General features: G+C 44.0%; 1 protein-coding gene across 1 annotated transcript in view; it reads right to left on the bottom strand.

Moving 5' to 3' along the window:
* The window catches only part of LOC146183603 (RYamide receptor-like), a 379,120-nt gene that overhangs the window by 114,130 nt on the left and 247,276 nt on the right, over positions 1-17,714 (bottom strand). The gene's annotated exons all lie outside the window — the stretch shown is intronic.

Here is a 17,714-nt window from a genome sequence, read left to right as displayed (position 1 = left end):
GTTTTTTGCCTGCGCCTTTTATTTCACACGTCTCATGGTTAAAAAAACTAGCGTACGTATCTTCATTTACCAGCGTTTTACGATCTGAAACTTAAGTACCTCCTTCACCCAAACAGATTAGTATTCTACCCAAATAAAGTAGAGAAGAAAACTTAGAATAATAATCATTCACCATGTCACCACACAGTACCCTGCCGAGATTCTGGAGGTCAGTCCGCTGCAGAGAATGTCTCCGCAGTATATTGATGAAGCTGCGGTATTAACCGTACAATAAGCTTGGGCGTGAGCAAGTAGAAGGAACCCCATTAGACACCGAGAGTACTGCTTTGTACAGTAATGCAGCAGGGAGTGGAATAAATAGTCTTCGCAATGCATACCTTGATGGAACCATCTGAAGAAGCCTTAACTTTGCGCCCACTGCCACAGATATTCTCGATGGGGGCAGCAGGTGTTCGTTCGAACGGCTCTCGCCGTGATGGCTTAGTGGTTAGGGCACTCGGCTGCCGAACCCAAGGTTGACTCGTGGAATCCCGGCATCGGCGGCACATTTGGACGGATGCGCAAAGAAAAGGCGTCCGTGTGCTGTGCGATGTCAGTGCAGGTTAAAGAACACCAGGCCGTCGAACCTTATGGAGCCATCCACCAGGGCCTCGCTCATTGGCTGAGTCGCATTAAAACGTTGAACCCCACAAACCGAACCAAACTAAGCCAAAACCGGCCTGCAATGATCGTTGCATTCATGTTTCCCTAGACCACGAAGACACGATCATACTGCGTCGTTAAAAGGGGGCTTCAATGTGGGGTGGTAGCCTACGCTGTCGCGTCGTATCATTAAAGGCGAAGCTTAAGTGTCCCCCATAATTTTTTTATTGAGAAAGCAATGCTGCTCGCAGTTTGAGCCTTCAGCGTGGAACGGCTGTCACCACCATTGGCCTTTGACCTTCAGACGACCTCCGTAGACGACCCCAAGCTGGCAGGAGCTGCTAACTTGGGTCTCTCGTTTCACATGGGACGCTTATGTCAGAATAAGCCAGCCAGGAACCTGGCATTCACGCTACTCCTAGAGTCCAATTAGGCACATTCATACGGCTTGGTTAAAGAGGGGCTTTATATGTGGGCTGGCAGGAGCTGCCAACTTAGGTCTCTGGTTTCACATGGGACGCTTATGTTAGAATCAGCCTGCCAGGGCCTTGGCATTTTGTTACCCCTCTAGGCCACTAAGGCACATTCATACGGCTTGATTAAAGCAGGGCTTTATGTGTGGGCTGAGGAAGAAGAAGAAGAAGAATTAGAAGACTGCTCGGTCACCCGCAGCTATTGCTTTCGCTCAATATTCGGTTCAGCAGCGTTGAACTCTTCTAATTTTTCCTTTTAACGTAAGCGTCCTTTCAACAGCAGGTTTAGTTGAACTCCGTCGCTCAACCCGCAGTGTTTTGCCTTCAAAGAGGCATTAAGGGCAATCACATTAAGGGAAGCGACAAGTATACGCAGGGAACGTTGCTGCTAGAGGCTTCTGTCATTGCATCCGAACCAGCTTTTTCTCGATTTTTTTTTTGTTTTAGATATAACATACGGCTGGTGCGAAATGCCACCTGCAAGGGCACTTGCGAAGTCAACGATTCCACTTGAGATCGTGATGTCGAATGCCCCGCCGAGAAACCACCGCTCGGCCGTGCCACCTGCCAAAGCGTGGATCATCTATCAGCCATGGCCGGTTGTCCCTGGTTGATATTTGATTACTTTTCAATTTCCCTTCAAAAATGAGTTCAATTGATCATGTTAGGTGGCTTCAGACAGGTGTTTTTAGAACGCCACAATTGAGGGAGTTCAAATTTTATCAGTACGCGGCTTCTAATTATTTCGTTTTAATAAACAGTCGGCAATACTAACAACTGTTTTGCCTTACGAAACGTCGCGCGCTCTTTCGAAGGAGCCTAGTTCAAAATTCCACCGTTCGTTCTTGTTTAAAACATCACGAAAGTTGGCTCTGTTAGAGGGACTTGTGAAACTTGTATACCAGCTGAGCCCAGCAAATGAATGGGATAAACGAAATAATAAAAAATCGCTTCTGGTTTCTGATTAGACCGGCCTTTTAAGAACACTTACAAATATATGTCGGCTTCACGCTGTGAAGTAAAAATTTCAATATATCGCCATTCATTTTATTGTTGGCATCGCTATTCGGAAAGTAATTTGCCGTACGACAGTGAGATTTGGATGAGTTCCATGCGAGCAGAAAATGGCAGGGAATGAATGCTTAACAAAACTTGAAGTTGGGCTAGATGGTGCATTGTAACTTGACCGAAGATAAAGCGCACGGGAAGACACACACAAGAGAAAAAAACACAGGACAGGCGCTAAATAGCGCCTGTCCTGTGTTTTCTTCTCTTGTGTGTGTCTTCCCGTGCGCTTTATCTTCGGTCAAGTTACAATGAATGCTTCATTTTGGTTGATTTGAACTCTGCCACTCGCGCGGCGAACCGCGAACACCGGGAAGCGAAGCTAGTAATCAAGAAGGTTCTTATAATTTCGCTGTTCTTTATTAGTCGTGCTTAGCCAGAGCGATTGCAGGCTTCAGCGGCGCGACACTCGTTGGTCGTGTTGCCTACTGCATTCTGGCAAATAAAAACAAGACGAAACTTGTCCAATGTTAGAAAGTGGGAATATGGTCCTCTCTGGAAACCGATAATTACAGGCAAACATGTGGTACTGAAAACAACAACAACGCAGCAGTGCGGTATTTTTTGCAAAAGTGCCAACTGCTGGCTGGTGGTCTCTGCTCGAAGTTTGCTGCTCGGGATTTTTTGGTGACGACATAAGTCGGCTTTTTTTGAGGTGCTGACCGCGTCTGGGTTACGTCTCCATCGAAGCTTTCACTCACTGTCAAACACACAAGCTTTTCCAGTATCAATAGCTATACTAAAAAGTAGTGTGTGTTGCTCTTGTGGGTCGGTTTTTTTTTTGTTCCACAACTAGCATGACGTGAGGCAAGCGTCCGTAGAAGATAAATGTCTTCCTCTCCGCTTCTCCGCACAGTGCCGCCACACAAAACTGGTATTTTGCTCTTAGCGCGTGGTAAACCGAGCGCAATAGATGACGGAATCCAAGCTGCTCTTTGACTCCGGATCAGTTTTTCTCAGGCCCCAGTGGAGGGAGCAGCTCAAAAATCATAATGTAGGTCACCCTGCAAAATAGTCCGAGTGGAATCCATGTCCTGCGATGCCTACTATATTACAATAATGTGCTTTGTTTGTTTCAGACGCTTTTTCTCTCTTCTGCTTTAATTTCTGGAAATTGTGTCTCCTGGTCGAAAACATTGCAGTTTCTCTATGGATAGCTATAACTAGGAGCTCAACAACGATGACCTTCCCTAAACCTTTCTCCTCAAGTAAATGTGAGCTAGTGCCACCAACAAGACGACAAAGGCCTAGCGAGTAGCACATGTAGGATGTGGATACGTGACAGATTTATCGCGGTCTCGAGAGCAGAAGCGTTCTTCACGTTTCTAGGACTACTCCTTCGCAGCTCAGGATGGTGGTCGCGAGAGCTATGTAATTAGGGCGTGGCACTAAGAAAATTGATGTAATAAAATAACAGCAATTCGAATATTTTTTGCCGACCTGTAGTTGAGTCACTCATTTTTCTGGTATAGTAATTTAGCAGTGTAAGAAACTTGACGGCAGGAGCTCTGCCGGAAATGTCAATAATTACTTTGAAATTACCTTAGCTAAAATGCATTATTTCTCTCTTGTCAGCTCGTGTGTCACCAAGACTAACATCAGTTTTTAACTCAAGCACCCTGTATAAATTTCGTGCCGCAGCGACTGGTTTTCGTTGGAGATGAAAAGCAAGGCGCCCGTGTACGGTGTGATAACAGGGCACATTAAACTATCGCAGGCGCTAGAAATTTGCGGAGCTCTCTACTGCGGTTTACCTTGTAGCTTGAGTCGCTATTGAGGAGTTAAACACCTTGGAGAGAAAATGCTGTTCTAAAGATTTATTTCAAATGTACTGTTATAATCGCGCATTAACTTTGTATTAAGTTGTCTCCATACTTAAATTGAAGAAGCTATGCATTTTAAATCTACTAGGAGTACAACACCGCATACTTTTTCATCAGTTCAGTTCAGTTCAGTTGAGTCGTTCAGTCGTGTCCGACTCTTCGTGACCCTATGGACCATATCACGCCACGCTTTCCGGTCTCTCATTATCTTCCTAACATCACATAACTTCTTCTGCAGCGCCTCGAGGATGCCATCTAACCAACGCGTTCGCTGCCTACCCCTTCTCCGGTGACCCTCAACCTTTCTCAACATCAAATCTTTCTCCAGCTGCTCCTCTCTAACATGTTAAAATAGATGTTTCGCTTATCTAGTATATTTTTAATATATTAGATGCATAGTGTATTCGGTTCGGCTTGTTCCACGAATGTACAGCCAGCGTACCTTGAAAGCATTGTTAATGTACTCATGACCTTTCCTTCCTGTTATCACACAGTATAACGAATAATGTGTCAAATGTATTTATTTCTCGTATCCTTCGAATACAGTCAAGATGCCCAAAAAATAGAACGCAATTTTCGAAACGGAAATATATACAAAAAAGGCTGCAGAGATATGCTTATTAATGCTGTAAGAAAATAAATATACACGAATCATTATTAGAGGTCGCAAACAACAAACAAATAGGCTATTATTCACCAAGGCCTCAATGAGTGAACATTGTCTCCATTTTCATACTCTTTGTTATCGTGCTTTGAAAGGTTTGCAGGAGTTGACATATCATATATTTTTAGGCCAAACTCTTCCGCCTTGCTAGACCCGAGGCCATTACGCGATAAATCATCCTTCTGTGCGCGTGCATGGGGCAACTTAATGACACATTACCAGAGCAGTAGGCATAGTGTAGCAATAGACTTCACCCTTGGCGGATATCAATATAGCGCCAGTTATGAGAATATTCCTATATGTTTGTTCCTTAACTATTCTTTGCGCAACATTCCGAGTGCTGCCGTACAGTTACTCGTTTAAGGTAGCATGCAACTGTTAAAGTTGGGCACTCTTGTGGCAGAGATGAGATCTGATGGAATTCGTGCAAATGTTTCAAACAAGCTTAAGTTGAGCAATACCACGAATTTTATTCATATTTGCAAAAGTAAATTTTTATTTCATATGCCAAGATGCTAAAACGCATATGTATTTTTGATGTATTCAAAATATGCCCTAAGGGCATACGTTCAAGTCATTTGATATAGATTTTAAAAATATATTTCTAATATCGAGCAAGACTTCAAATGTACTTAAACGAATTAATGTTATGTTTAAAAAATTTTATTTCGAATACATTGCCAATGTGTTAAAAACGCATTTATATTCTTCTCTTAGTTCAAATCTGCTCGAAGCACACTTTGAGATCTAGCATTTTCAACGCATTTTAAACATGCATATCGAATATCGAGTAAGACTTGAAACGTATTTCAGACGATTATATTTGATATTTATAAAGTGCATATTTATTTAATTGCCAGCATGCTAAAAACGAATGTGTATTTTTCCCCCATTCAAAATGGGGTTAAAGTGTATTTTCATTTACACTTCAACCATGTTAAATACCATATTTTCAGATGTGGCATTTTTGAGTAATTCTTCAAAATATATTTCGAATATTTGCTAAAAATATTAAAAAAAAGCCTATTTTTACCGTAGTGTGAGTGCATTCACGAATAACAATTTTGGTGAAAAATACACGGTGAATATCCAGATGTATATTTCATACGTATTAGTTTTTGTCATGAAGCCTTTTGACCAAAATAAACTTATCTTTTTTTTCTTCGGTGTGAAAAGAAACATTTTCGTTAACCTTGAACTATTGTTGTGGCGGTAAGTCGGGTAATGCGACCTAAATATAAAATTATTATGGTAGTTCGTTAATACTGTAGTATGTCGCCTTTTGCCTACCTCACATCGACATCTCTTCGGAGCCATTCTGCGGTGCCGAAATGAACCTTCACAGTTAATCGCTTAATTCCACGTCTGAAAAGAGATTTTCCGCCAGCTACTCGTTGTGTCACCCAATGCGTGATAATATGCACGTTCCCCACTAGTATTTCCGCTGACGTCGTCGACTTCCTTCTTCACGACCTCATTGTCTATTATGGCGATCTCCACCTACTGCTCACTGACCATGGCTGCACCTTTTACTCAGCAGTCGTGGTCGACACTCATAGCGCGTGCTCAGCGTAACACAGATTGACTACAGCTTACCCATTCGAAAACAAACGGCCTCGCTGAGCGCCACAGCCACCAACTCACAACAGCCCGTCATGCGCGGGCCACCGTGACTGGGACGTCGCTCTCCTACACGTTCCACTTGCATACAATCATCAAGCCAGGAAACTACCGGGTTCACCCCGTCTTATCTCTTGTAGGGGCGTGAGCGTGTATTGCCTCTTGGCACAGTGTTTCACTCGTCTGGTCTTTTGCATTTCTGAGCACGGCCGCAAAGTCATTCCTGTGCCAATCACTCCCGCCAACTTGCCGGTTGTCGCCTGCAAGCCTCTCCGCACAAGCAATACTACCGAGACCATCTCGTCGCCTCCTTCTTACCCAAGTCCCTTGTGCTACTATGATTGCTTTGTAGTCGTGTTGGGCTCTAAGCAAAACATCTGTCACGCTACTTTAGCCCGCATTGTATGCTGTGCCAAGTGACAGCTGTCACCACCAGGATTGTGCCTGCATTCCAAAAGTACACTTGCCATCCCGCTCAACCCGATATCCCCCCGTTTCCCGACTATACACTTTCCGTCTGCTGTGTTCCTACAGCTTGTAATGAGCACCGTGCCCGTGCTTTGGCGCCTGGGGGCTGGTCTACGAGCCACGTAAACGATGAATACGTGAACAAAGTGTGTGTATGATAGCCTTTAATATTATTCCGTAGCAGTATTACAATTATATTCGACAAAGCAGTCCATTGGATTTAACTAACTCGGGGTTTTAACTACTCGCTGGAAGCGCACATATAAGCTTGAAAAATGGTTATACATATTAGAACCTCAGACCATTTCATCTGGATATGCACTACAGTATCACATTTTATCCCACAACTTCGTCACAATGAAATGATGTCTCAACATATTTAACCTGTGTATACCCGCTAGCAACCCAAAGTGTGCATCGTATCGCAATTGTTTAACGCGAGAATTCAAGAACTATACTACGATTAATCGAGGACTAAACACGCCCGAATTATATTTTGCTGCAGTCCGAACTTTTGCTTTCGAGCCATGAAAACATCGTATGCACATACATTCTTTGTGAAAAAGGTAGAGACAAGTAGTTTGCTGCTAAGCAACGTAGCGGGGACCTTGGCAGGAAGAAGCAGTAGTAGTATAAATCTTTATTTAGGTGCTTAATGCATCGATGGCCTGCTTGGAAGCACTTCTAGAATATCTGCATTAGAGAAGTGTCACAACAATATTTCTCGTCACCGGAGAAAATTCGAACGTTGAATATGCAGTTGGAGGTCACTTATTTCGCTTATTGAAGTAACCGCATGGTCTGTATATTTCTGACAGACTATATCCTTATAATAATTATAGAACAGAGACGAAAGTAATTCCTTCGTTCTTTTGAATGCGCGCTTACGTGCATTGATTACGTTTACAAATGGTGTGAATTGCATAAATGTATTTTAGCCTCTTCAAACAAGCACGAATTGGATTGCTTTCAAAGAACCACCGAGACATTTTCTCGTGCTACTTTACTTTTCTAGAGAGCCAGCAAAGACGACGGAGGCCGTAAACATCCGGCCATAGTCACTGAATAGCAGCACAAGTTCTAAATGCAACCGAACATTTTTTTTTTGTTTCATAGAATTTAGGCTTTTCTAAGACTGCCACGTCCGCTACGCGTGCAGTTTTTGTTGTCGACTGGTTAATAATGAATGCTGTACTGCCGCGTCTCAAAAATACATAAAGCCGGCCATTTTAGCGCAGACTGAATTTCGCACATCACGTCTTTTCTACCAAGCTATTCAGCCCCCGAGTGGATCGGTGCCAGGTTTTGTAGCCAACGCCCGCAAAGCTGCTGCATTCACAATAAAAGCAGATATATCCTCGTGTATGTCCACGCCTGTTCAGCCAACAGAAGCCACTCGAAGGCTGTGGCCCTGTTTGTCTTTCTAGCTTTGGCAAGCTGCGAGCATGCCCTCACTCGCCAGTGTACAAAAGGTAACGCGTGGTGTAGGATTTCCTGCCTGTGAAACGGGCAAACACGGCGGCTGGCCGAGGGCCCTTATGTCGGGGATTGCTGGACAGGAAAAAAACAAGAAAGCAAAGAAGGAAAAGAATCGACCGTGCGTGAGAGGGGGCACTACAGGGCGGCACGCATAAGGCCGCAATAAAATGACTGTGGCGCCATCCCATGCGACGCGGAATTGAAATGGTGTTTACCCAAAGCGTCGTTCTCCGTAACACTGCCGACTGTTTGTCACCTGGAGAGAGAGAGAGTCTGGGGAGAGGCGAGAGAGGAGCACGAGGGGGAGAAGGTGTATGGCACAACGCGCGAGAAAAGTCGCAGCCCGCGGATAGTGACATCGGGTCGGCCTGAAACGGTGCTCCCATAGCGGCCACGGAATCGCGTGAGCTGAGGGAGGGCAGCAATGATTCAATTAGCCGACCGGAAGAGGCACGCCTGAGAGCGCACGAAATGGCTCGCATCGCTGCAGAATCGGTGTCTGTTGTATTGCCGCATCGCGTGCGACTCTGAGAGGCCGCGGACGAGCGGGGAAGGGACGGAAAAAGGAGGAGGGTGAGGAGGCTAGAGGTACCGCGCTTTACGCGACATTAGTAGTAGGGCTTGCAGAAAGCAAGCTCTCCTTTTTCTGCCTAATATATTCGATGCGAAAAACGAATCAGCAAGCAAACCAATGCTGGTTTAATTATTTAGGCGCACTGTATTTGATGTGGTTAGTTGACCCTCGCCACGGAAGAGAGCAGTCAGTAAGCGCTCATATGTCGAGAGTGGGATTCGCAGTCGATATTTCCTCAAGCCGATACTTCATATTTGAGAAAACAGCTTCGCAACGATCGCATATGGTCGGCGAGAAAACGTTCAGACAAAGCCTACGGTAATTGAGCAAGAAATTAAACCAATAAAAAAAATCACTGCCGCCGTAACCTACACGTGTAGATGACCGGTATTCTGCAGAAACTACCTTCGCACGAGTCTACACCACTCGTCTCTTGCAGCTATGAATCTCTGGTGGCTACGCGTGTTGTTGACACGGCAATCGCTCTAAACGTGCACGGGTTTCCACTCGAGCCCGCCGACCCACACACAGTAAGCCGCTCAGCACGGGGCGCGGAAGTGAAATGGTCCGCAGCGGAAGTGATGAAAAGGGCCACTCAAGCGGCATCAAGCACGGCCTCAGGCCAGCTGGCTGGATAGCTTGGTGGTCTTCCGGCCATCTTGCCGACTCGGTTAAAAGTTAGGAAGCTTCGGTCGAATGTCTTGCGCCTGGGTAAAAGTCAATTGACAATAAAGGACGTTTCGCAGTGGCCCGTATTGTTTTTGGCTTTTTCCTCTGACAGCATGAAAACGAGCCGTTACCAGTGAAAAGGGCGCTGCTAGTGATTTTCTCGGTGGCTTGTCACGTAGCAAAGCACTGCACAAAAAAGGATAACCTTATATTTTGCTCCTGACATTTTCTTTCTCTTCGCTTAAACCAAATGCTGACTTGAAAGCACTGCGCAAAAAAGGATAACCTTATATTTTGCTCCTGACATTTTCTTTCTCTTCGCTGAAACCAAATGCTGACTTGAACTTTCTGCTTGCCACATTGTGTGAGAAAAATATTCTCTCCTTTGGCACTATGAGACGGCAAATGTATGTCCCACAAAGTAGCGATTAAGTTTTTAACCAAGTATTTTCTTTACCGTTATGAGGACGGAATAACACCAGCCAAAATAGAAACTAGTTGCGCTGTTAAGTAGTTGAACAGTTCCCACTGCGCGCTGGTGCAAGCGGTTTACTGAAACACAAATGACCTTTCCAGCCAGAAGGCTTCCAAGCCTTTTAAGTCGACTATTTATAGCGCATCGACATTAGAAATCAGGGCTCACCATATTTAAGACAAGCTCTAAGAGTGTTAGCAAGCGACTTAAAGGAGAAAATACTGTGCTGCTTAAAAAAAAAAAAAAAAACAATAAGCTTTTAATAACTCCCTTCTACGTATCCTAGAGCAAAAAGAAATTATATCGGCGGTGGTGCATTGTACGCTTATGCAAAAAGGATTCCATAAAAAACGCTACGTAAATTTTCATTTTTAAACCTGGTGGGACTGACGTCATCAACGTCAAACACAGATATGAGCCATTCAGGAAGAATTTATATAATTACTGACGTGGGCTCAACTTGCTATATATACTCGACGAAAACTTTACCGATCTACTCCCCGAATTACGCCCATGTATAGCCCTTCAAATTCTTTCTCTATTGATAACATTGCGAGATTCATTTAAAGAATGGGATGTCAACTGTTGTATTCTGAAATCTAAAACATAGCTCATTAGAGGATTGGAGGACGGGCAGTTGAATGAATTGCCCTGTTTTTATATTTTTTGTTCCAATGCTCTCCGAGGTTTATGAAGCGGAGAAGGGATCATTGTTGTCCCTCACCTTGTCATTTGTAGTAGATCTGAGTAAGGCTGACTTCACTCGCTCTAGCCTAATCTGCGCATGACCCAATACGTCAGCATACTGTATATATACACCTTCTTATCGGGAATAAAAGTTTTTCATCACCTGACGCGGGGCCGTGCCCATGGTGGCAGCGGTGGGATCTAAGCAGATTCGTACTTTTTTTTTCTCAACTACAGTGACCATGTGACTGGACCATTTTGTAGGCTCAATTACCTTGGATATGACGCGTTGTTCTACCATATGTCCTGAAGCTCCTTCATAACTTTTTCTTGAAGGGCCACTGGAACTCTCCTCGCCAGGACGACCACTTCCACGGCTTCGGGCTTTAACTTCATTGTGTACTCAAAGCCTTTTAACGTCCCAATCCACTGAAAACATCTGCAAACGATTGGGCTGCTGGGTACAACTGGTCGACATCAACAGTTTCTACGCGACAAATAAAACCAAGGCGTTCAGCTACTGATCCACTGAGAGTCACGGTCACATTTTGGTCAACCACGAAAAATGTCTTTGTGAACTTTGTTGTTAGCACGCAAATGCAGCGGAATTTTTGTTTTGGCCAGAGTTTTGCGGGCGAAGGACGCAGTTAACGTTACGCGTTCTTGGTGACTTGTTCGGCAGCTTGCCGACGTCCTTGCTCGAGATTACACAGCAGTTCGCTCTTGTGTCCAGCTTGCATGTGAATCGGCGTCCTTCAATGTCAACTGTCGCGCTCCAATAGTCTGATGCTAGAGTGCCGACGGTCAAAGCTTGTAAAATGAAATATCCGTCAACCTCACCTTGCAGTTCGCGCAGTTCCTTTTTCGAACCTGTGTTATGACGAGGCGCAGATGCTTTGCATGCTTGGGCGAAGTGATTACGCCCACCGCACTTTGTGCAGACCTTCCCTTGGGCCGGGCATGTTACGCCCCGGTGAATTCCTCAAAATTTTTAAGCAAAATGTCGACGCTGTTCTTGTCCCCTTCGTTGTCGAATTTGAAAGTGCTATAAGTTTTCCTTCAGTCTTCTCCGATTGTTACAAGTAGCGTTGCTGCTTGCACTTCGTCACTCGCTCTAGCCTAACCTGCGCATGACCCAATATGTCAGCACACTGTATATATACACCTTCTTATCGGGAATAAAAGTTGTTCATCACCCGACGCGAGGCCTTGCACATCATTCAAAAGCACTAAGCTTTTGTCCCACCTTGAAATTATTTAGGTCATCTCCCAGGACGCGCCTCAGTCTCTCCTGTTCGGCATTTATTGTAGGGCTCCACTGAACAGCATCGATTCTTCGCCGGGGCTTCTCAGCTTGCTAAGTGAATGCAATTCTATAATATGAAAGCTTGTTAACAATGAAGTAATTCAACATTTTGGAGAACAAGTAATTCTATAATATAGAAGCATCTTAACAATGAAGTAATTCTATATTTTGCAACTCAAGTGCATGTTCTTCGCTTATTCCAAGATGCTTCTTTCGCGGATGGGGGTTAGGAGAAAAATAATTTCACAGCATAAACGCCGGCCCTTCTGAGACAGTGTTTTTTTCTTATCACACTCTTCGAAACTTCTTTCGGCAAGTGGGGTCTTAAAATCATTGGAAATGACGCCTGTTGAAATTCGAAGCTCCTCCATCATTCATCTTTAATCAGTCAGCACAATAAAATCGACACTGAGGTAACCTGCAAATGGCTTGAATAATCGTTACGGAAACAGTCAACTGGTAAATTAGGCGAAACTGTCCCCATAAATCAGATATCTAAGTAATACCTGTGAAATAATCTCTCACAGCCTTCTAAAACAAATACTTCAAGTCGATAGTCGAAAATATACTACTAGTCTACATTCACGATAAAGTAAAAAGAATTGTAACCAAAATTGTTATTCAATTATCCTGATCTAAACTCCGTCAAAATTATGCTGTTTGAAAAGTTCAATATAGCATGAAACTAAAACTTAATGTTATTTAATATCGAAATATTTAGCCGGAGGTGAGTGCTGATTGTTGACAAAGCATGCTGCAAATAAGGAAACGAAAGCGATTTTCGGCGTAATTTTACCTAAAATATCTATTTTCCATTGCAGGTCTAAAATAACTGAGCGAACTTTCTAGGCAAGCATCAGCCCGGTGCCCTGATGTGCTGTTACAATAACGAACAATGGCGTAAAACATTGAGCCAGGCACTTATGATCATATTTTTTGTACTGCTTATCAATCAATCTTTGCTAGCGAAATCCATGCATCACTCCTCCTTTCTGAACAAAATTATTTATTTTTCTACGGTGCTTATCAGAATCACTACTTACCAAATAAACATATTCTTATTAGTCCATCAAAAATTAAACGCATGATTGTTAGTTCACAAATGAAGCCGCGTTTCACTGCTCCCTCTTTAAAACTCGATTCTCTTCCAACACTGCTTACAGGTCTTTTCACCTACGGGTTTTGATTTCGGCCCTTTAGTTAATATTCAACATCTAAAACAGAAATGCTTTGTTGTAATCAGAGTGCTTTTGAAGGCCTGTCTTTACTTAAAACCATACAATCTTATCACGCTCTACTATTCATTTATGCATATCTATATCAATACTTGATTGATGATGATGCTAATAAGCATCATCATCAGCCAGCTCATACTCGCTGCAGGGCAAAGACCTCTCTCATATTGCTTAAATTAACCCGATCCTGTGTGCTGGCTGCATCCACCTGAACCCTGGGAACTTAACCTCATCCACCAACATAACTTTCTGCCGCCCTCCGCTACGCTTTCCTTCCCTTGGAATACAATTTGTTACCCTAAGCGACCATCGGTTGTCCACTCTACGCACTATAAGTACTGCCCATGCCCATTTCTTCTTGATTTCCACTAGAGTGTCATTCCTCGAGTTATTTCTCTGACCCACTCCTTATCTCAGAATTCACTCCATATCAATAAATGGACTGCTACTTGGGCAATTACACATGATTTATACCTGTCACACTATCAGTACCACCAGAAACAGATGATTAGAACTATGACGTAGGACTTATACCACTCACACTGCACCACTTTATCGATCCCTGAATATCATTCCGATAAATACTCAGAAAACTTGTATTGGCATACCGACTGATAAACAAGCCTGGCCTTCTCTACGCTGTCTCGAGAGGGCATGTACGCACAACAAACATCCCTAAATTGTCAATGCAAATTACCTTTTACTGGAAAGCATTTGTGCCAAGTATAGAAAACACTCAGTTCCACCTTGAATAATTATGTAATAAACTTCTATTTTTCTCAAACTCATCGCGTTCTCTCATTATTCAGCAAAGCTTTCAGGTAGTGTATTTCTAGTCATATGATAGGACTATTGTATTTTATAAAACGTATAATTTACACACGTCATTGCGAACAGTCATTCTATTAAGGCTTATCTCTGTTTCGCCTGCATTTATTGTTTTTTGTTTTTGTTTTACCGACTTGTTTCGTATCTGCCTGCTTTAACTTAATAAACACTTTTATTTTCTACTGTATCAGTTAAGTTCAGTCGTTCAGTCCTGTCCGACCCTTCATGACCCTATGGACCATATCACGCCACGCTTTCCGGTCTCTCACTATCTTCCTAACATCACATAACTTCATCCGCAGCGCCTCGAGGATGCCATATAACCATCGCGTTCGCTGCCTACCCCTTCTCCGATGACCCTCAACCTTTCCCAACATCAAATCTTTCTCCACAGATTCCTGTCCTCTCATCAAATGACCAAAGTAGCTGAGCTTTAACTTTGGAATTTGACCCTCCAATGAGCAGTCAGGGTTTATGGTCGACAATATCGACTGATTTGATCTTCTGGCAGTCCAAGGATCTCTCAAGAGTCTCCGCCAGCACCACAATTCAAACGCGTCAATTCTTCGGGGGTCAGCGTTCTTCACAGTCCGACTCTCGCATCCATATATCAAAACTGGAAAGACCATAGCACGAGTTATACGGACCTTTGTTGGCACACTAATGTCTCTGCTCTTTACTAGGCGGTCAAGGCTAGCCATGGCTCTCTTTCCCAGAAGCAGGTATCTCCTAATTTCATGGCTGCAGTCTCCTTCCGGGGTAATATTGGAGCCCAAGAAGAGAAAATCTCTCACAGCTTCCACTTCTTGTCCCTTGATGCTCCAGAACTTGATAGGGCAAGACGCCATGATCATTGTCTTTTTATTATTCAGTTTAAGCCCAAACTTTTCGCCCTCTTTTTGTAGGCGCATCAAAAGTCTCTTGAGTTTCACTTCACTTTCTGCCATTAAAGTGGTATCATCCGCATATCTAAGGTTGTTGATACGTTTTCCAGCAATCTTCACTCCAGCTGAAGACTCATCCAGATCGGCCTTTCTCATGATGCACTCAATATATAGGTTAAATAGGCAGGGCGACAGTATGCAGCCTTGTCTCACTCCTTTCTCAATCGGAAACCAATCAATAAGACCATGCCCAGTTCTGAATGTGACCTCTCGCCCTTCATACAGGTTCCTGAGGAGACAGATAAGGCGAATTGGAACTCCCATCTCTTGGAGAGCTTGCCAAAATCTGCTGTGATCTACGCAGTCAAACGTTTTCGCATAATCAATAAAGCAGAAGTAGATGGGTGTTTGGAACTCTCTTGCTTTTTCCATGAGCCAGCGAAGGTTGCAATCTGGTCTCTAGGTCCTCTGCCCTTGCGAAACTCAGCTTGCACAACCGGAAGCTCCCGATCCACATACTGCTGCAGCCTACCTTGGAGGATTTGCAACATTACCTTGCTAGCACGCGAAATAAGCGCGATTGTGCGGTAGTTGGAACAATTGTTGGCACTGCCTTTCTTTGGAATGGGGATGTAAACTGACCTCCTCCAATCCTGTGGCCACTGCGGGGTTGTCCAAATTTGCTGACATAATGTATACACAACGTTAACAGCGTCATAGTTGAGGTTTTGAAGCAACTTAACTGGAATGCCATCAATTCCGCTGGCTTTGTTTTTAGCAAGGCTGGCTAAGGCCCATTCAACTTCACTCTTCAGGATGCCCGGCTCGAGATCAGTAATTGCAACCATCTTATGTTGTGTTTGCACATCCGGGTCCTTCTTGTACAGTTCTGTGCATTCCTGCCACCTCTTCTTTATCTCTGAGGTTTCAGTGAGGTCCCTGCCTCGTTTGTCTTTTATCACGCCCAGCTTAGCACAGAAGCTTTCTTGATATCTTTGTCTTATACCGAGCTCTTGTGTTCCTCAATTGGCTATTGTCCTCAACTGCTTGTCACTGTATGTTCAGGAAGGCATTTTTATCTCTCCTTGCTATTTTCTGAAAATCCGCATTGAGAACCATGTATCTTTCTATTTCCCCAATAACTTTTGCCATCCTCCTTTCCTCAGCTATTTGCAAATCCTCTTCAGGTAACCAGTTTGCTTTCTTGCATTTTATTTGCTTTGGAACAACCTTAGTAGCAACTTCTTGCATTATATCCCGAACATCAGTCCACATCTCTTCCAGCTCTCTGTCTTTTAGATCTAATTCTTGAAATCGATTCCTCACTTCCACAGCGTATTCTAAAGGAATTTGATCCAGATCATACCTGAAAGGCCGTCTAGTTTTCTGCGTTTTCCTCAATCGAACGTTAAATTTGACAACCAGAAGCTGATGATCGGTGCCACAATCGGCCACAGGCCTTGTTTCTACTGTTTGTATAGCTCTTCTCTATCTCTGCAGGCAAAGAATGTAATCAATCTGATTCCTGTATAGACCGTCCGGTGAAGTCCAATTGTACAGGCGCCTCTTGTGCTGTTGAAAATGAGTATTCGCTATGGTCAGGTTGTTTTCTTGACAAAACTCTACTAGCATCTGCCCAGCTTCATTTGGCTCACCAAGAGCGAACTTCACTGTAATTCCGGATATGGCTTCACTCCCTACCTTAGCATTCCAGTCTCCTATGAGAAAAAGGACATCTGATGATGCAGCGCTGTCTAAAAGGCATTGCAGGTCAGCATAAATTCTCTCAACGTCAGCTTCTTCAGCAGTAGTGGTTGGTGCATAGACTTTGATAACTATTATGTTGAAAGGGTGGCCTTGGATTCGAAGTGAAATCATTCGGTAGTTTTTGGGGTTGTACCCTAGCACTGCTTTGCCCATTCTTCTGTTTACTATGAGAGCGACCCCATTCCTTCTCCCGTCGTGGATTGGTGCCCAGAATAAAATACATAATGGTCGCCGGAATTAATTTCTCCTATTCCGGTCCACTTGAGCTCGCTGATACCCAAGATATCAATGTTCAATCTGTCCATTTCTCGCTTGACAACATCCAGTTTACCTCGCGTCATAGATCTTACATTCCATGTTGCTATGTGATATATCTCCTTGCAACATCGGACTTTACGGTCGCTTCCCGACATATCCACAACTTAGTGTCCTTTTGGCTTTAGCCCAGCCGCTTCATTCGTCCTGGAGTTACTAGGTATCGCCCTTTGTTCATCCCCAGTAACATGTGGGACGCCTTCCAACCTGGGGGCTCATCTTCCGGCGCCATATCATTAATGCTATTGTGACTGGCCATAGAATTTTCTTGGCAGGAAATACTGGAGTGGGTTGCCATTACCTTCTCCAGTTATTCACATTTTGTCAGAACTCTCTGCCTTGACCGGTCTATCTTGGGTGGTCCTACACAGCAGAGCTCACGACTTCATCGAGTTTCGCAAGCCCCTCCGCCACGACAAGGCAGTGATCCATGAAGAAGATGAAGAGTTTAGCTCGCCAAACAGTATCCCTCGGGCTTACATGGAATCCCTCGGGCCGAGTCCCTTCCCAAGAGCTAAGTCCCGCAAAATTGCGGACACCCACGCCGGGGACCGCTCTTTTACCAGTTTACGTCTTGTCATGTACCGATGACTATAACATTTATCAGACTATTGCTGGCAGCTCTGACAAAGTTATACCGTACAAAGGCCTCAAAGAGGTCGAAACAACTTTTCCTGCCAGTGGAGCGGCAGCTACGCAGCCGAAACATGCGAACTCTTGCGCAGATGAATATGATAGCC

This window comes from Amblyomma maculatum, chromosome 7 (genome assembly GCF_055883805.1).
Source record: "Amblyomma maculatum isolate TAMU_Amacu chromosome 7, ASM5588380v1, whole genome shotgun sequence".
Classification (NCBI taxonomy): domain Eukaryota; kingdom Metazoa; phylum Arthropoda; class Arachnida; order Ixodida; family Ixodidae; genus Amblyomma; species Amblyomma maculatum.
Note: the sequence above shows the minus strand (reverse complement) of the source record. Positions and strands in the feature narration are given on the sequence as shown.